The sequence below is a fragment of the Triturus cristatus genome, chromosome 4_1 (genome assembly GCF_964204655.1).
Source record: "Triturus cristatus chromosome 4_1, aTriCri1.1, whole genome shotgun sequence".
NCBI lineage: Eukaryota > Metazoa > Chordata > Amphibia > Caudata > Salamandridae > Triturus > Triturus cristatus.
The window spans coordinates 1,339,464,703-1,339,485,455 of record NC_140585.1 but is presented as its reverse complement, the minus strand read 5'-3'; the positions used below and the strand labels follow the sequence as shown (position 1 = coordinate 1,339,485,455).

Here is a 20,753-nt window from a genome sequence, read left to right as displayed (position 1 = left end):
AAATGTGATCCTACTTCTGTAGCAAGGCGACTTTCTGTCAGCTCTAGACTTAAAGGACGTTTAATTTCACATTTCCATACATCCAGCACATCGCAAATACCTCAGATTTGTGATCGCCTGCAAACATTACCAATTCTAAGTCCTCCCATTCGGGGTGACTACTGCACCTCGAGTATTCACCAAATGTCTAGCAGTGGTAGCAGCACATTTACACAAAAAATCTATGTCATCTGTATCTCGATGACTGGCTTATCAAAGCCAGCATTCTTTCTTTGTGCCAGCGACACACTCAATATACCATAGACCTGCTCAATCAACTAGGCTTCACCATCAATGTCCAGAAATCTCATCTTCAACCTTCACAGGTTCAAACGTATCTGGGGGCTAGTCTAAACACACAACTAGCATTAGCCTATCCATCCCAATACACCAAGAATCCAACATTTCCAAATGCTGCTACCACATTTTCAAGCCAATCAACAACTGGCGGTCAGAAATGTCATGCGCTTACTGGGCAAGATGACTTCCTGCATCGCTAGAGTGTCACGTGCACAGCTACACATGCGTCCCCTACAGGAATGTCTAGCACGACAGTGGTGTCAGTTACCGGGTCAATTAGAGAATTTAGTGTTGATAGACAGCTGCACTCATCGCTCTCTCTGCAGTGGTGAAACACAAACAACCTGTTGAAGGGACGACCTTTCCTAGACCCTGTTCCCCACATCATCCTGACAACGAATGCATCACTGACAGGCTGAGGTGTTCTCTTTTAGAATCTCACAGTCCAGGGTCTCTGGGTCACCAAACACCAGGTTCTCCACATCAACTACCTAGGTCTTCAAGCTGTTCACCTAGCATTGAAAGGGCTCACTTGATCGGCAAGGTTGTCTTAGACCAGACGAACAATATGACAACCATGTACTAGTTGCAAAAATGGGGGTGGTGCACATTCTCTACACTTATCAGGCCTATCTCAGACCATTTGGCATTGGCCTCTACATCACAACATTCATCTGTTAGCAGAACACTTCCCAGGAACAGACTACGATTTTGCAGACCTCTACGACAGGATGCAGCAACAAGTCCACAATGGGGAACTCCACCCCGAGTCCTCCCACCTTACTTCCACAAGTGTGGATTTCCATAAATAGATCTGTTCGCAACTGCGGAAAAAGCAAAATGGCCAAACTTTGCCTCCAGGTTCCCACACCCACTATCCAAGGGCATTGCTCTATGGATGAACAGGTCAGGGATATTTGCCTACGCTTTTCCTCCTCTCCTTCTTTTTCCGTTTCTGGTTCAGAAGCTCTGGCAAACATCACTCACACTCATACTAGTAGCTCCTACATGGGCCCGATAGCCCTGGTTCACAACACTACTAGAATGATCAGTAGTCCCCCACAAGAAGCTTTCCCTCAACCCAGACCTTTTCACTCAGAACCATGGAGAAATCAGGCACCAGGAACTCAACCTAGCAATTTGGCTCCTGAGGTCATAGAATTCAGTTATCTCAATTTCCCACCTGAATGTATGACCATTCTCACAGAAGCTTGCAGGCCTACTACTAGAGCATGCTATGCAGCTAAATGGAAAATATTTGTCTGTTACTGTCATAATAAGAGTATCAATCCATTTAATGCTACAATACAAAACACTGTTTTTTACTTGTTGCATCTACAGCTTTCTGTCCTTGCATCCCCAGCCATACACTTACATCTGGCTGCAGTGACTGCCTGTTTGTAAAATAGGCAACACCTTTCTTTTTTCAAAGTACCAGTCATCAAAGCCTTTATGGAAGGTCTTCAGAGAATGATACCACCCAAGCTTCCACCTGTGCCTACCTGGAATCCGAACATTGTTCTCATAAGACTTATGGGGCCTCCATTTGTACTCCTTTTATTTACTGGGAAAAAAGAAAGGCAGAGTAAATTGTCAGGATTGAGCCCTGTGTTCTTCAGATTACAAACATACCTCTGTAGCAGGCACACAAACCCACTGGGCAATCGTGGTGGTTGTTCCCCTGTAACAGACAACGTTTCCCAAGTAGGCCAAGTTTTGAATGTTGTACTTTGGGAAGAGCTTAACAGCGAAGGGTTAATCATCATGGCATTTAATTTCAAATGTTTATATGTGTTTTGGGGACCCAGCAGTACTTAAACCATGTCTGTGATATTTTACAGTTCTGTCCCCTTTCCTTTGGTAGTTTCAGAGCATGTTCATTTGTTGTAGGGAGATTAAAGGCCTCATGGCTTTGCGCTCCTCGCTCTGCGAGGCTTTTTGTCATCGATACGCTTTGAGAAGGGAACTTAAAGCCCCGCACATCATTCCCATTGGCTGGCGTCATCATTTATGCAAAACGCTGGCCTCCGATGGAAAATTAGGCTTTTTCGTTGCCGCCCTGTTTCCTTTTGGCACCGGCCACCCGGACTGGATCTTTTACTTGCGGCATTTCACTACACACCACATACACTCCATAACACATGGATAAAAGACATTGTCATTTACAATGCCATTTACAACGCCAATAGCTCTAACTTAAGCAAATGCGAGACCTATTGCATTTCCAATGCTTGTTTTACATCCCATGAATGTAAAATTGACACTCACTCAGTGCCATTGACTCTCACTAATCGTTCTAGAAATGTAAAGTGTGCTGATAAAATTAACAATTTATTACTGGGCAGAATTTACCAACCCTTTGACTTTTTTAATCTGCATGACCCAGCTGACTTTGACTGGTGTCATTTTGTCCTATTACATTCAGATTTTTTTGACACTTTAAAACCGTTTTTTACGACCTACTCTTGACGGACGATTAATAGAAATATATCATGTCCATGGTTCACAAGGGACTGAAGAGTGGCAAAACAGAGGCTGATCAAAGCTGCTAAAAAGAGGGACACAATGTAATTAATGCCAAAAAGGCTTATAAGTCACCTCTGAAGGGAAATAGGAGAGTTTGCGAGGGGGCCTAGTGGGTTGAACTAACTCATACAAGGGAAAAGGAAGGAGATCCAACCTTCTGTCGAATTTTTACCTATGGTAGCTTATCGAGTGTACCTCAGTCTGACTAATTTGTTCCAGCTGAACAGTAGGTAGCCCACATTTACCAACCTTTTCAAAGACAGAGAAACTTGTACAACAACTCCTCCATATAGTACTGAGCATAAATCTATTGTCAAGGGGTCAGAATGTCCCGGATCTGAATCATTTACATGTATATTCTCACTGAAGGAAGCTTTATATTAAGTGAAATGGGGGAAAAGCATCTGACCCCGATAGTATTCCAGGTGATTTGTTCCTCTCTGAGCCCGATGTCTGGATACCTTATTTGAACACCCTTAGTATTGCTGTGGGGAGGGGGAGAAATCTTCCTGAGAGGTAGAGAGGGTTTATCATTGTCCCAGTTCATAAGAAGGGGTGGAGAAATAACAGCTTAAATTATAGACCTATCAGTCTTATAGATAGCACACTAAAGATCTTTCTCAGGCAAGTCCTCTCCCCGCTCCAGTCCTCAATGAGAGACCATCATATCGTATCTGACTTTCAGGCAGGATTCTGTGAGAAAATAAGCACAATGGACAAATGTGTTCCAGATGTCAGTCATCTGTTGGTAATACATCACATTAGGGAAAGACCACCTTTACAAGGCCTTCATGGATTTAAAGGCCGCCTTTGACTTCATTTCTAGGAAACGCCTGTGGGAGGTACTAAGACCACATGCTATGCCTGAAGATCTTTTTATATATTGTAATTAAAGTGCATACAGACACTAATGCCCAAGTGTGTTGGAACAGTCAAGGGAAAATGACCAATAGAATCCCCATAAAATGTGTTTTCAGACAGGGGTGTGTACTAGCCCTCTCCGTTTTCTGTCCGTATATAAATGGATTGGTGTGGGTGGATGAATAGTTGTATTACAAAAAGAAGACTTGAGGAGGTTTAAATACCCGCAAAGGTTAGCTCCCCTACTTTATATATTGTATCACAAAAGTAAATCCTTGGGTCTAGAATCATTGTATGCCTCGCTAGTAAAGGGACTAAACCCCCAGAAGAATTCCTTTCCTAGGACAAAGTGGATGAATAGTTGCCAGCATGATGCCCAAAATTAGCAAACATCAAAACTCAGGTGTTGCTGTTTGCTGATGATACTTTACTCATGTCATACATCCCCATGGACCTACAAGTTTTGCTGGGGAAATTCCACATGTTTTTCGAGAAAGGGGGTCTTAAAATTAACGCTAGAAAAAATATGTATATGTGTCTAAACCCCCATCACTCATTCAAACATAAAATGAAGGTGGATGGGACTCCGATTGAGCAGGTCAAGTGCTTCGACTAATTGGGTGTTAGGCTTTCTGACAAACTATCCTGGAAGCCCCAACTTGACAAGAGCAAATCATTGTTACAGCACAGATCAGCAGCCATTCTTAAAAAGAACAGACATACCTCAAGTAGGGCAGTATCACCTGTTATTGAGGTCTACAGAGCAGTAGTCTTGCGTGGAGCTCTGTATGTGGCTGAACTCTGGGTATTTAATGATACCAGTCTGCTAACCCGATTGGAAAATAAATTATTACAGTCACTATTCAATTGACCAAATAGCACCCCTTTGTTACCGTTTAGGTGGGGCTTGACCATTCAGAGAATTGACCACATCACCCTCTTAAGGATCTTGAATTATTAGATTACATTATGACCAACACCAGAGCTGCACTCCTACAGAATGGCCCTAAAGCTTACTGTTTTACATAAAAGCAGTTCCACCCCCTGGCTAAACGCTGTCAAAGAGTTCTGCCTCCGAATACACTTGCATGATATGTGGGAAGAACCAGAAAATCTAAGAAGAAATGTGGGTACTTCGATTAAGAGCCTATATTGAGACCATATGATTTCTGAAGTATAACGTGACGCTTTCTTGGAGGGTATGATTGCTAAGTTCTTATCACATAAGTTTTCACCAAAATTTGGAATTTTCATGTATAGGATTACTCCCCACCCAGCTAGAACCTTGTACATTCATGTTCGCATCGTTTCATTACAGTTAAATATGCTGAGTGCTAAATGGAATGGGAGAGCAGGTGTTTAAGAGATGTCACTTTTGACTGGCAATTATGGAAACAGAAGCACACTTTTTATTCCTTCGCCCCAGGTACACTTTACCATGTTCCACGTGGATTATTCTGATCTGTCAACACTTGGGCATTAGATTCTGTGCCCAGGCGCTGCGCATACCTGGATACGATACAAATGAACCGATAATTTTGTGCACTATCAAGGTTCTTCTACTGGGCATGGCACATATGGTCTAGAAGCCTTAACTAGAAAGCTTTACAACAAACAAATGATGGACGGAATGCTGACAATGCAGACATTCTCCCCTAGTCAAGAGATCTGGGTTAAATCCATCGTTCTTTTGCCCACTGCGCCACCCCAGTTCAGACATGGCCATATGCAAATCAGTCTTGACCCTGTGCCTCATGGAAACAGTCCAGCCCGAACTGCCAAGCCATGTCTTCCCTGGACCGGAATCGAGCATCCTAGGACCGGTTTCTGGCTATCAGCCGTCATCAGCCAGGATAGCTTGACTCCAGTGGCGTAGTGAGCACGGGTCCCACGTCTGGGAATACCCATTCCACTTAGGGCGAAAAGCGTTACAACAAACAAATGATGGACGGAATGCTGACAATGCAGACATTCTCCCCTAGTCAAGAGATCTGGGTTAAATCCATCGTTCTTTTGCCCACTACGCCACCCCAGTTCAGACATGGCCATATGCAAATCACTCTTGACCCTGTGCCTCATGGGAACAGTCCAGCCCGAACTGCCAAGCCATGTCTTCCCTGGACCGGAATCAAGCATCCTAGTTTCGTCCATCATTTGTTTGTTGTAACGCTTTGCGCCCTAAGTGGGATGGGTATGCCCAGACGTGGGTCCCGTGCTCACTACGCCACTGGAGTCAAGCTATCCTGGCTGATGACGGCTGATAGCCAGAAACCGGTCCTAGGATGCTTGATTCCGGTCCAGGGAAGACATGGCTTGGCAGTTCGGGCTGGACTGTTCCCATGAGGCACAGGGTCAAGACTGATTTGCATATGGCCATGTCTGAACTGGGGTGGCGTAGTGGGCAAAAGAACGATGGATTTAACCCAGATCTCTTGACTGGGGGAGAATGTATGCATTGTCAGCATTCCGTCCATCATTTGTTTGTTGTAACACTTAACTAGAAAGCTTATCACCTGCTTAAGCTTACTGCTGGTGATCGAGGTTGTAATAGGGTGAAGACCCAGATTTTGACAGAATTCATATTCCTCTGCCTTGACACTTCCAGGCTGAACACATGTCAGTTTTGTAATCGATTTATTTAACTAAGAGTGTTCAGCAGAGACGAGTATTGTTGAGACTCGCATTGCAGAATGAAGCACTTGCCACTTGAATGTTTTTATGATCATTGTCATGTATTCTCTATTTTTAATCATAGTGGAACATTATTTTGGTTCTGCTTTTCTTTGAATCATGACCATGGTATTCAAATGTCCTAATGATATATTTTGTCTATGTAGTTTTTAGACTTCCTCAGGCTAATATGGATATGTGTTAAGAACTTGACATCTATTGAACGTCCTTTACCTTTTACAGAAGTATTGTGGCGCTGAGATTTTAAGCAAGTGCTTTAAATTTGATTATGTATTATCTGCCTTGTGAGTGTACTTTTATGGTTATATTAATGTAACTGAAATAAAGTTATTACTTACTTACGCAACTCCACTATACAATACTCCACTCAATGCCACTCTGTAACACTGTATGGCGCACTCCTCCATGCCACCCTACTCCATGCCACCCTACTCCACGCAACTTCACTCTGCCACTCGGGCTATCCACACCACTCTACGCTGATCCATTCCACTCTACGCTTCTCCACTCTATGCAGCTCCATTCTGTTACTCTACACTATGCCGCTCTTCTATACGCCACTCCACACAATGCCATTGTACGGCACTCCACTGTACGGCAATCTACTCCACTCTGACACGCTGCTCTACTCCACGCTGCCCTACTCTACGTCACTCAAATTCATTCCACTCTAATCCATGCCACTCTACTCTACTCTGTGCCACTCCAGTCTGTGCCAATCCCCTCTACTCCATAGCACTCTACTCCATGCCACTCTACCCCGCTCCACACAACTTTACTCTACGCCACTCTACTCTACTCCTACTCTACTCTACTCCTACTCTACTCTACTCTACTCTACTCTACTCTACTCTACTCTACTCTACTCTACTCTACTCTACTCCACTCTACTCTACATCACTCTACTCGACGCCACTCAACTCCCTGCCACTTCACACAGTGCCACTCTACTCCACTGTACTCTAAGCTTTTATGCTCCATGCCATGCTACACCACTCTACACCACTCTGCTACTTCACTCAGCCGCCCCACTCAAAGCCTCTCCACCACTCCATTCTGCGCCAATCCATTCTACTTCACTCCATTCTACCCCACTCTATGCCACCCCATTCAAACCCCACTCCAATCTATGCCACTCTAATCAACACCACTACAATCTGTGCCACCTTACACTACCCTACTCTACGTTACTCCACTCTACACTACGCCACTCCATTTTATTCTACCCCACTCTGTTCTTCACTACTCTACGCTTTTCTGCGCTATTCTGTGCCACTCTACACTACTCTATGCCACCCCACACCACTCTATGCCATTCAACCCAACTATATGCCAGTCTCCGCTACACTGCATCACTCCGCTCTATGCCACCATGTTCTGATCTGTGCCGCTCTGCCCTATGCCGCTCCGCTCTACCACTGTGTGCCACACCATTCTTCTCCACTTTATGCCACTCCACTCTACTCCGCTCTTCTCCACTCCCCTAGACACCACACTACTAACTTTTAGCCATGCTGAACAACAGCCACGGTGCTGTACAGTATGGCTAAAAGACATTGGCAAAGCCAACAGCTCTCAAAAAGGCGTGCAGACCTGTGGGACTTGCCAAGGCTTGTCTCTGTTTGGTTAAGCGCTAAATCTAAGCTCATGTGTGTTCCAACTGTCTCCCTCTTGTACTTCTCTTAGTCCCCCCCATGCTCCATGTTGCTGTCTCGAGTGAGCTTCCCCACTCCCCTCCATGTTGCATTTTTCCTTGTGTGCTTCTCCCTTGCATTTCTTTTTTCCCTGTGTGCTTCTCCCCATTCCATGTATGCTCTGTCTCCTTCTGTTCCCCGCACTCCATTTTGCTCTTTCTTTCCCACCGCTCTCCGTATAGCTTGCAATTCTGCCCTTCGTTGCTGCCCCTCCAACTTAAAAAATTAAATAAAAAAATTAAAACTTTTACACTACCTGTTTTTAAATTTATTTACTGATCCTACTTGAATCAGTAAAGAAAAAGAAAAAAACATCACTTGTGCAATTTGTAGACACGTGCATATTTGGTGCACGGACCTACAAAATGGCACAGCTGTAGATGCTGTGTCATAGCACGTTTGTTTCCGGGAAGGGGGTTCCGTTTTAGCCATGTTGCACAGCATCCGTAAAACCATGGCAAAACCAATTGGTCCCAAAAGGCGAGATCCATTGGCTTTGCCAGTGTTTATTTTATTGCATGTCATTTTGATAGTCTACTCTAGAATGGATTCTGAATAAAAGCCGGGCAGGGTGAAAAAAGTCTGATAATCCACTTGCGAAATGAGATTCTCTGATTTCCTATCACAAACAATTACTTGTGCCTGTGTAAGCTCTAATTGGGACAAACTGCAGAAATCTATAGGTTTGTTCCAAACACCACAGTGCCAAATTATGTTTAGTTTCTTAAGTAAGTCAATGTCTCACTAGTGAGCTTATCTGTTGGTTCAGATTGAGCTTCTAAACAAGTGGTTGCAATGGGCAAACTGATTTAGGTTAGATTTGTTCACATTTAGTTTAGATTTATTTTAGATCTGAGAGTTTAGAGCCCCCATATCGCATAATAGTATAATATTTTTGATGCCCCATTTACACCTACAAGTATCTGTAGTCATCTTTCCAAACAAAATTCTTTAACATAGTTTGCCGTAAGACACTCTGCCCTATCATTAAAAAGTGGGCACACTGTGATATGCTTACAATAAATATTTGACTTAAATACAGCACTTTGATAGATTAAGCTGGGGTTCAACTGGGAAAGCCAAACTCCATAGAATTAAAGTTATGGCTGTTTTGGGACAGTTGGGTATGGGAACTGTCAATTGAAGATGAATTCAACAGAAGTTAATTTTCTTCACTATTTAGTATTAATCAACTAATGGAACGGTTTGATATTGTGAAGGATATAAAGCACTATGTATGATTTCCTCAGGAAACAGTTCCTGTTTTTTTTTTATCATATAAAAATAGGATACTATGTTGGTCATTCAAACATTGAATGCTGAAATAAACTTCATATTGATTTGTATTTTTAAGTACTTTGTTTGAAATGACTTACAAATCTGTTGCATCTGAGCACTCTTTAGACACATTGTTTGTGATTTATTGGCTTAATCTGTACTAAATTAAATGTTGCTCTTTTCCCCATATGCTTGGGCCGTCAAGCCACATGATCTGTGTCAATTATAATCCCAATGGTAAAGTTCCAGCAAGGTGGAAACAGGGTAAAATCCTCCCTCTCCTGAAGAAACCTTCAGCTGACCCAGCTGTAGTTAGTAACTATAGGCCCATAACACTGCTTCCTTTCTTTGCCAAGGCATTGGAGAAGTATGTGAATGCGGTAATTACGAACTTTATCGAGGCCGCTAATGCCCTTCATCCCAGTCAATCGGGTTTTAGAACTAACTACAGCACTGAAATGGTTTTTTTGGAAGTCACTGAAAGTATTAAAGCCACCCTTGATAGAGGAGGTAAGGCAGTTTTAATACTGCTGGACCTCTCGACGGCTTTCGATACTGTGCCCCACGATCGACTACTTCAGAGACTTAGGGAATGTGGTTTCAGGGGTACGGTTCTTAGTTGGTTCTCCTCCTTCTCGAATGACCGGCAGCAATCTGTCTGGTCCCCACCTTTTTCAGCTGATATCCCTTCGCTGAATGTCGGAGTGCACCATTCTACTGCACTCTACACCACTCTACTCTACATCACTCCACTCAATGCTACTTCATTCTGCAACATGGCACTCTTTGCCACTCCACTCTACGCCAGTGCACTCTGCTCTGTACCACTACGCTCTACAACAGTCTACTCTATGCCACTTAATTCTATGCCACTCTACACTAATCACTTCACTCTATACCAATGCACTCTACGTCACTATACTCTACTGTGCAAAACTTTACTCTACGCCATTGCACTCTTCATCATTCTACTCTACACTATTCAACTCTCTGCCACTCTATTCTATTCATTCTATTCCACACTACTGTAATCTATGTCACTATAATCTACTCTGCCACACTCTACTCTATGCCCCTCTCCTCTACACCACTGCATTTTACAACACTCTACTGTGCAACCGTGCTCTCTCCGCCACTCTATTCAATGCCACTGCACTCTACTCTGCATCACCCTACTGTACGCCACTATACTGCGCTCTACGCTAATGCACTCTATGCCACTACACTCTACATCACTCTACTCTACCCTGCTGCACTCCACCCTACACCATTCCACTCTACACCACTGCCCTCTACTGCGAAGCAGTTCTCTTTACTCTGTCCTGCACCACTGTGCCAATGCACTTTGCATCACTGCAGTCTACGCCACTCTGCTCTCTCTACTTCACTCTGCAAAAATGCACTTTATGCCAGTGCACTCTACTCTATATCACTCCCCTCTACTCCAATCCACTCCACTCTAATCTGCACCACTGCACTCTACGCCACTGCACTCAGTGCCACTCTACACCACTGCACTCTATCCTGCACCAGTTCACTCCACTGTCCTTGCAGGGCTGCAATCTATGCTACTTCACTCCACAACATTTTACTCTAGACCACTGCATTTTACGCCAATGAACTCTACACCACTTTGCTCAAAACCAGTTTACTCTACGAAACCGAAATCTACACTTATCAACTCTGCATCTCTGCATCACAATACTGTACTCTGCCACACTCTACTTTACGCCACTGCAGTGTGCGCCAATGCATTCTATACCATTGTACTCTGTCACTCTCTTCTACACCACTCTATTCTACTCTGCACCACTGTACTCTGGGCCACTGCACTCTATGCCACTCTACGCCAATTTACTCTATGCCAATACAATCTCCACTGCACTCTAGGCCAGTGCACTCTTTGCAACTGCACTCTTTGACACTCTCTGCCACTTAACTCTACCCTGCCCTAGTCCACTCTATCATGCACCACTCCAAGCCATTTCACTCTGCTCTGAAATACTCTCCTCTACGCCACTGCACTCTATGCCTCTCTAATCCACACCATTCTACTCTTCGCCACTGCACTCTTCGCCACCCCACTCTATCCCATTCCCATGTGTGAGAAGTTGGCCTGGTATATGCTGTCCACTAGTTATAGTGGGCACCCTGTACCAGTCCAAACAACCCCTTATTGGTTATAGGTTAAAGACCACCTTTATTGAAAGCTATCCTAGTGGTAGCTATGGAGAGCAGCCTTCAGGCTAAGTCTTGAAGGAAAGTAAAGCAGCTTGTTTTACCAGTCTATAATCTCTTGAGTGCCTAAATTAAAGATATCCACACCAGGTATATATATAAAATATATGTATTTATTACTAAACACACCCTCCTAGACTCTTTATGAGACTAGAGGTCAAAACACATAAGTTAAACTTCAATTATTACAGTAAAATAGCACAAATACACGTCAGGCCCTAGGGGCGAGCCAAACCATATACTAAAATAGTGGTATAAGAACCACGACTTAACTAGACACAAGGCCTGTAGAATCGCTGGGACCCCAAGGAACCACCCAGTAGTGACACAGGGGTCCCACGGAGATGCTCACCGATGTCGGGTGATTTCAGGTGAAGCAGGTGAAGCTTGACTCTTCAGCCACGAGGACCAGAAGGTGTCGAGGACGACCATGAGCTGGGTTCGAGCTGTCCCACGAAGGATGTCGAGTGCTGCAGCGTCGGTGCCCGGATTGGACACAACAAGCCTTGGCAACAGCAACTCCCGCAGAAACGAGAAAGATGCTTCGGTGCAGACCAGCAAGGTCTGTGGGACTCACCACTTGGTAGGGAGTCAGAGCATGTCTGGAGCAACCAGGGAAGCCCAAGGAAATTCAAAGTTACCCCCTCAGGGACCCACCAGTCAACGGACCAGGGATCGCAAAGGGACCTCGAGACGAAACACAAAATGGCGGTCCACGGGTCACTCGGAGTGACCAGGCCGACAATCTTCGGTGGATTCAGTGCTCGAGGTGGGGACTACTAGTCAGCCCAAGCACGACTTCAAGAGACGTCGAAGTCAATGCACTTGCAAAAGTGCACAGTGACCAGGAGTTCCGGTTCCACGCTACTCATGAGGGCTGCGGGTCTCAGCTTTGCTGGGGACTCGGGTCGGCCTGTGAGATGTCTGAAAATCCTCTTCCTGGGCTGCAAATACTTTGGAGTCCGGCGGGAGCTTTGGAAATGCAGGCCGGCAAATTGCTTCGTTGGTGCCTGCCAAGCAGGGGAGTCACTCCTTGACCCCAAGGGAGATTTCCTCAGTCCTCTAGTCTTGAGTAGAGCGGCGAAGTTCCAGGATTTAGCTTCAGAGTTTCGTCCAGGGATATCTAAAGTTCTGGTTACAGAGGTTCCTTACTTATACCTAAGGAAGGGGTTGGACTAGCTCTGGGGACCCACCTATGGGAGGGTTTGCAAAGAGGGGTTGATATACCCATTTCCTTTGTCCAGTTTCACGCCAGAGCAGGGGCTGGAGTCCCCATAACCGGTTTGAGCAGGACTATGCACAGGGACACCAAATGTGCCCCCAGTGCAGGACTTCAAAGCACTCCCACGCTGCCCCAATACACATAAGCCTGTCTGGGAGGTGATTACACCTCCCTGTGACAGGAAACCTATTGTCCAGGCCTCCCCTGCCGGAGTTTCGGTCAGCAGCAGGAGGCCAGGCCCTTGTCCGTGGCTGCCGCATCCATTTTGTGATGCCAGGGCTCTGTTAAGTTTCAACCGGGTACTGTCATGTCTTTCCCTCTAGAAGGGTGGAAATCTACCCCCGCTGCCAGAACTGGGGGTATACATGTGAAGCAGATCCTACTCTCCTACACCATGCTCTTCCACTCTACGAGATGTCACTGTACTCTTACATGCCTCCCCACGTCACTCCACAACATGCCCCTCCACTCTGAGACGTCACTCTACTCTGACACACCACTCTTTGACTTGCATCGCCAATCTGCTCTACGACTTGCCACTCTGCGACACTTTACGCCACTCCACTCTACTCCCTTCTACGCTACTCTGTCTATGCCATTCCGTGCCACTTTACTCTACTCCACTCTATGCCACTCTGCACTCTTCCACTCTGTGCCACTCTACATCACTGTTCTCTACTTTACAACGCACTACACAATCCCTCTACACCACCCCACACAATCCCTCTACAGCACCCAATGCCACTTTACCCCACTCTATTCTACGACAAACTGCTCCACTTTACAACACATTACTCCACTTTATGCCATTCCACTCCAGTCCGCTACTCTATGCCACGCTACTCTATAACACGCTACTCCACTCTTTGCAACTCCCTCTACGCCATCCCATCCACGCCACTCTGCCGCCCCACTTTCCAACACTCAGCTCCCTCCTGACATTCTGCACCGCTCCTATTGAGCTGCTGACTACATGACCAGCAGAGAGCCATGAGTCTAGCTGGCTGAACAATATTAAGTATTACTTACTAGACAAGGGCTAATAAGCTAATGTTGGTATTGTGTGACCCAGACAATATGGTTCTTTGTTAAAATCATTGTTTGTATGAAATTATAATGTAACAATGGTATTTCATGGTTTATTGTGCAGAAATAATAAAGTTGAGTTTACAGCCCTGCCAAGTACCATGCAGGAGGCTATAGACTAACACATTTCAGTGTGGTGCTCCGCATCACTGCACTAAAATGCATTGTTACGCATAACATATAGTCTCAGCTGTGCACAAAATTGCTGCAAAATACCGTGTCTGTGGCACCTGGCAGCGCGTGTCTTTGACCTGCGTAGGCTGCTCCCACAGGCTTGGAGTGCTGCCAGCTGCTGAGCAGGCTCCCATTGCTGCTACAATGTATCTTTGAGATTCTCGCTGCCCCACGGAGCTCTGTCTGAGTGAGGCAGACTGACGTCATGCCTGGTAGTGCCCAAAAGCTACTACCGAAAGAGCCGGGGACCTGCCCCAGTTGTGGAAACTTGGCTGTGGTGCAGTGTGGGGACGCAACGTCACACCCTGCTGACGGTGCACGTCGGGAGTTAGATTTTGTATTGAAACATGAGGTGGAGGCCAGCTGCTCAATAGTTAACGGGCAGCGCAGGAATCATGGGCAGTGGTGGTCAGTGACTTCTATATATTTACTGCTACAATGTCCCATATGCAACTGGAAGTACGAGAATATACACATTGCAAGTCTGAATCAGGTAAATATTGGAGCCTTGAAAGGTTTAACACAGAGTATGGCTGAGAGGGGCGATTGTCGAGCCCATTTTTACATCTTTAGTGCTTGATTTTGCTCCCGAGAAAGTGTCACTCATAGTTGTTGAATGTCACTCATAATTACACTGAAATTATGAAGATGCCACCCATAAGCAATCTGAAACTTTGGCAGCTATGAGTTTAAATGCTAATTACGTAACTTGTGATTTTTTTTATGAGAGCCTTTGCATTTCTATATCTGATAGAGACTTCTAGATGCAGATTCCTTATATTTTAATATCTCCAGGCGTCAGACTGGATCCGGAAGATTTTCGAGCAGTACCTCTGCGCACTGGTAGGTTCTGTTCTGTTTCGGCCGCTCCGGAAGTGACCTGCACAGTTCCTATATAGGCTTCACCTCAGCAGGCTGATATCAGTTCTTTCTTTTCTGCAGCAGATAGCACTGATCCAGATTGAACTACCCCCCAGTCACTTTTTGACTGGCCTTTTTTGACTTTTTGTCAACCTTTTTTCTGAGATTTTTCTCCTGGTGTGAGGATGTCACCTAAGAAACCAGCTAGCTTCAAACCTTGTGGGGGCCTGTCTCAGGCAAATGTCAGTGACCGACCCCAACTTGGTGTGTTTGTGGTATCTGGAGCTGGGATACGACTTCAAGGCATATGAGGCCTGCCGTGCCATGGACCCTAAGGCGATGAGGGAGCAATCCTTCAAGCTCCTCTTTGCCCAACGCCTGACTACTCCATGACGCTCAAGGTCCTGTTCGTGTAGGAGGTTCCAGAACCATTTTGAGGAGACACTCTCGATGTTCATCATCCCATTCAAAGTCTTCGGGGAAGTACCTTCAAGCAAAAGAAGTCCAAACACTCTTCGACTTCCCAGCGTCTGTCGAAGTCTTCTGACGAGACAAGGAAGCGTCTCATTCCAGGCCCCGCAAGTCAGCAGGGTCTGAACCTTGGTTCACTGAGAACTCCCTGATTTTCCCAGAGCAAAAGCAACCCCCCCCCTCCCAGCTATAAAGGGTATATCGGGCCATGTGCATCATTTTTGGGTAGTCTGGCCCTTCTGGAGCGCCTTCTGGCCTCACAGGCATGAGAGAGGCCCCTATTAAAACCACACCGGTGGGTTTGCCTTTGTCGCCAGTCGGGCCCCATGGATCCTTCAGTGGATCTGGAGCAGAGCCGTCAGCAAGACTGAGACCTTCCTCAGTGTATGCTCCAGTACCTATGCCCCCGGTTGGGCAATCCCCATTGTCATAACTGACTTTGAGAAGGAGCCGGATGGGTATCGTCTGATGCCGCTTTCAGGGCAGATCAAGGACATCCTCCCCAGAGCCAAGCCAATGCCTTATTTAATGGACAGGCCTGGAGAGAGAGACAATTGTGAGGGGTCTGTGGACCCCTATGGAGAAAAGCCAATTGGGGGAAGACAGCTGGTATAAGGAACTGAGTGAGGCCAGTGGGTTAGACACCTCACCAGACTCTAACTTATTTTACCCTCCAACTGTGACTACGGAAAAGGGAGCCTCTTTTGCTATGGTGGTGCGCAGGGCGGCTGAGGTCCTTGACCTTGACCTGCCCTCAGTGGCTATCAAAACTAATGTTTTGATGGAGGTGCATCTGCCAGGAGTTCCCCTCTCAGAACCTTTACTCATTTAATGAATCCTTTAAAGACGTCCTACTTGGGGCCTGGTCCAGGCTCCTTTGAATAGAACAATTGCCTGCTGCCATTGCCCCGGTCCTGCGGATCTCAATTTCCTTACCCAGCACCCCATCCTAGAGAGCTTGGTGGTCCAAGTCTCCCGATCCTGCATTCGCCCTGGCGTGTTCCTACCACTTAACCGTAGAGGGATTTCAAGAGGCCGGTCAACTTCGGTAATGGAATGTTCTCTTCCACCAGGCTGGCACTGCTGTCGGTGAAAACCACCCATTATTCCTATACTGTTTCGGATTTGGTTGCACAAGTGCTGCCTATGGTCCCAGAGGAGGCCCGAGCCATAGTCCCCCAGGCTGTTGTGGACTGGAGAGATGCAGCACCCTACCCTCCCACCCACCACGGCCAACAGGCTTCCCATACTTGTCATGGCTGAGGGCGTGGGTCCCAGTGACCAGGTGGGACAGGCGATCGGGTCAGATGCCAGCACCCCGGCAGCCGCTACCTCCAAGCCTATTTCGTCCACCCTTAAACAATCATGGGAACCCATTGGATAGCAGGATGTGCACTCACCTCACCCACTGGCTGTTAGTAACAGACCGTTGGGTACTAAAGATCGTCTAAAGGGCCTACTCCATCCCCTTTGTGACACCCTCGCTTCCCATTCAACCCACTTACGACTGGCTGACAGCACCATCTCTCCTTGCTCCTTCAAGAAGTGCAGGTTCTCTTGGCCAAGGGAGCCCTAGTCTGGGAACCAGAATTAGAGGTATATTGTGGTTGCTATTCTTGCTACTTTCTGGTGCACAAGAAGGATGGAGGACTCTGTTCTATCCTAGATCTGGTCGTCTCAACCTCTTCTTGAAGAAGGAGACATTGAAAATGCTCATGCTCACCCAAGTGTTGTCTGCCCTCGTTCCAGGAGATTGGATGGTAGCGTTGGGTATACAGGACGTTTATTTCCACATCACTGTCCTGACGGCCCACAGACTCTATCTGCAGTTCACGGTGGGCCACAAGCACTTTCAGTTTGTTGTGCTCCTCTTCAGCCTTACCAGCGCCCCTTGGGTGTTCACCAAGGTGAAGGTAGTGGTCGCAGCTCATCTGCAAAGGCAAGGGATTTCAGTCTTTCCCTACCTCATTAAGTGGTTGTTGAAGGCGAGCTCACCCCAGGCAGTTGTCTCCCACCTCCAGACTACGGTGAACCTCCTGCAGTTGCTATAGTTAACTTTCGACATGCCAAAGCCACACCCGACTCCCTCTCAAATGCTCCCTTTAAGCAGAGCTGTTCTGGACGCAGTGCAGTGGCGAGTCCAGGATATTCAGGTTATGATACTGACGTTTCAGCCTCTAGTCTAGTTTTTTGGAAGACTGACTCTGAGGCTCTTGTGCCTCATGGCCACCTGCATTCTGCTGGTGACACCTGCCCGCTGGCATATCCAGGGTCTGCAGTGGGACCTGAAGGCCCAGTGGGCACAGCATCAGTGGAATCTCTCCAACATGGTCAAGATCTCGGAGGGAAGTGGCAGGCAAACCGCGATTGGGTCCGTGGCAGACCCCTCTCCCATCTCCAACCAGACTTAACTGTAGTGACAAATGCGTCACTTCTAGGAAGGGGTGGCCACATGGGAAAGGTGGAGATCAGAGGACTCTGGTCTCCGGCGGAGTCTAAGCGTCACATAAACCTGCTGAAGCTTAGGTCGATCCAATTGGCATTAAAAGCTTTTCTTCCTTCGATCAAGGGAAGGCTGGTGCAGGTGTTCACGAACAGAACCACCGCCATGTGGAACTGCAACAAAAAGGGTGGGGAAGTGTTGTGGAATTTGTGTCAAGAGGTCCTGAAACCTTGGGCATGACTGTAACATAAAGGTATTTCCCTGGTGGTTCAACACCTTGTGGGCTCTCTGAACACCTGGGCACACAAACTCAGCCGAAGATGCCTAGCGGATCATGAATTGTGTCTCCACCCGGACATGGTCCTTGGTCTTTTTCAGCAGTGGGGAGAGCCTTGGTTAGATCTGTTCGCCATTACCGAGAACACACAGTGTCAGCGGTTCTGTGCGCTGGAGTTTCCAAGGCAGCTCTCGCTCAATGACCCTTTTTATCTCAAGTGGAGCTCCAGCCTTCTGTATGCCTTTCCACCAATTTCACTCATGCCCAGAGTTCTCAAGAAGGTCAGGAACTAACGGGCCCATGTCATTCTTGTGGCTCCGGATAGGGCACAGAGAGTTTGGTATCCCGAACTGTTAAGCAGGACCATCTGTCCTCCGGTCAGGCTGCCTCTTCAGCATTATCTTCTGTCACAACATCAGTGCAGAGTCCTACACCCGAACCTGCTCACTCTCCATCTCAATGCATGGAGATTGAGCAGCGACAGTTAACCGATTTAGACCTTCCTCCCGAAGTCTGTGATGTTATTTTGTCAGGCAGGCATCCTTTCACCAAAACAATATACACCTGCTGTTGGGAAAAGTTTGTATCGTGGTGTGCCTCTCTTTGGGGCCGATTACAGTATCGGTCGGAAAGCCTCCGACCGCTTTTCGGAAGCTTTCCAACCGCAGTAGAAGGCTTTCCGACCGACACTGTCTGTTTGTGAACCGACTGTCGAATTAAGATGTCAGCGGTGGGAGCGTAAACTGGCCGGTCATTCCGACGCGGTTCCGACCGGCCCTGCGAGTCTTCCAGCCGGTCGGACCCACACTGTAATCCCCTATGGAAGGTGTTTCCGCCGTCTGGATTACGATGTCTGTTTCCGACAGCCTTTCCGTGCCAGCCTTACTTTTTTTTTTTTCTTTAAACATTTTTATATAAATATAAGACTTGCAACATTGACATTCACTGCTTGGCTTGTACATATGATTACAGTTTCCATCACATTCCCTTGATAACGTAGGTACATCGTACATCTGGCATACATTGTATGATTTATAATGAATAAACAATTTCTGTATTACTCATCGTCTGAGACCGGACCCAGTGTCGGAGGGGCGTGGATACCTCCTCTAAAGGTATTCCATTTACCCCATGTTCTCTCCCATTTTTTTAGGGCATACTCTGTGAACATACGTGGCTTTTTTGGCTGCCATGGCCATATCCATATCTTTACACCAGTCTTCAAGGAGTGGGGCAACAACCGTTCCCGAATGTTTGGCCACATTTCGCTTTGCTATCGTCGTACCAAGGGTTGCCCAGGCTTGGGCTGTGTGATTCATGTCTGTTGGTTCTCAGATGTTCAGGAGACATCATTTAGGCTCATACCAGTGACGGTGTTCATTACTGCCGTCCAGTACAGTTTAATTGCAGGGCATTCCCAGAGTGTGTGATAAAAGGTGCCTATGTTACCGCATTGGCTTAGGCAGTACTGATCAGTGGCTTTCCCTATCTTGCATAATGTCACTCTAGTAAAGTAAGTCCTTTGAAGCACTTTAAGTTGTATAAGGCGTAACCTAGAGGAAACCGCTACTACCCTAGGGGATTCTATCGCCTCTTGCCAGTCTGTGTCGTCCAATTCACCCACTTCAGTCTGCCATTTTACCCACAACTTTTGCATAGGGTCTGGCTGATTGTTGGCAATCTTCCGATATGTGAGGGAGATCGCTCTCTTGTCCATGTGGTCTGTCCGAAGTCTGTCTTCTAATGGGGAGGTTTCAGGAAGGATTGTATCTAATGGGATGGCCGCCTTCAGTGCGTGTTTTATCTGTATGTAGCGAAAAAACTCAGTGGGGGCCATTTCGTATTGTTCTTTCAAGTGGGCAAAGGTGATGATTCTTCCCCCTTACCAGAGGTCACCTAGTCGAGAAATCCCTATTGCATCCCATTTGTGAGACCCCTTACTCTTGACCAGTGTGCCTAGTTTGCCTGTGTTCTATAGTGGAGTTTGTTGTGTCAATTTGTCTGTCCAGCCCAGATATCGTATTACTGCGTGCAATATGTGGACAGTATGCGCAATTGGTCCTAGTAGGTCCGATTTTTGCTTTTTATTATAGAGCACCCGATTGATCCCTCCCGCTACCCAGGCATGTCTATCTAGATGGTACGCGGGGTTGGTTTGGGGCAAATGGACCCATTGATTAATCACTGCTAATTGAGCGGCCCAGTAGTATGTCTGTACATTTGGAAGTGCAATACCGCCGTCATACCTGCTTCTGACCAGTTTTGCCACGGCGATCCTAGCAGGTTTCCCATCCCATAGGAGATTGTTGACCTCTGAATCTATTGCTTTAAAATAGGACGCGGGAACAAGAAAGGGAGTGTTATGGAGGGCGTAGAGAAATCTGAGGAGTGCCATCATTTTAAAAAGCGCTGCTTTACCCAGGAGGGCGAGTAGCAGCGATTTTCCAGTATTTGGCGTCTCGTCGCAGTCTCTGTAGCGGTTCCTGGAGGTTTCTCGCCAGGAAGTTGTCTGGGTCGGACGTGACATCCCGAAATATTTGAAGCTGTCCATGACCACTTTGACTGTACAACCCTTCGTTAACGCTGAGGGAG

At 46.6% G+C, this 20,753-nt stretch overlaps 1 protein-coding gene across 1 annotated transcript in view; it reads left to right on the top strand.

Annotated features, from left to right (window-relative positions):
- Positions 1 to 20,753, top strand: part of GORAB (golgin, RAB6 interacting) — a 166,958-nt gene that overhangs the window by 55,076 nt on the left and 91,129 nt on the right. The window lies entirely within an intron of this gene.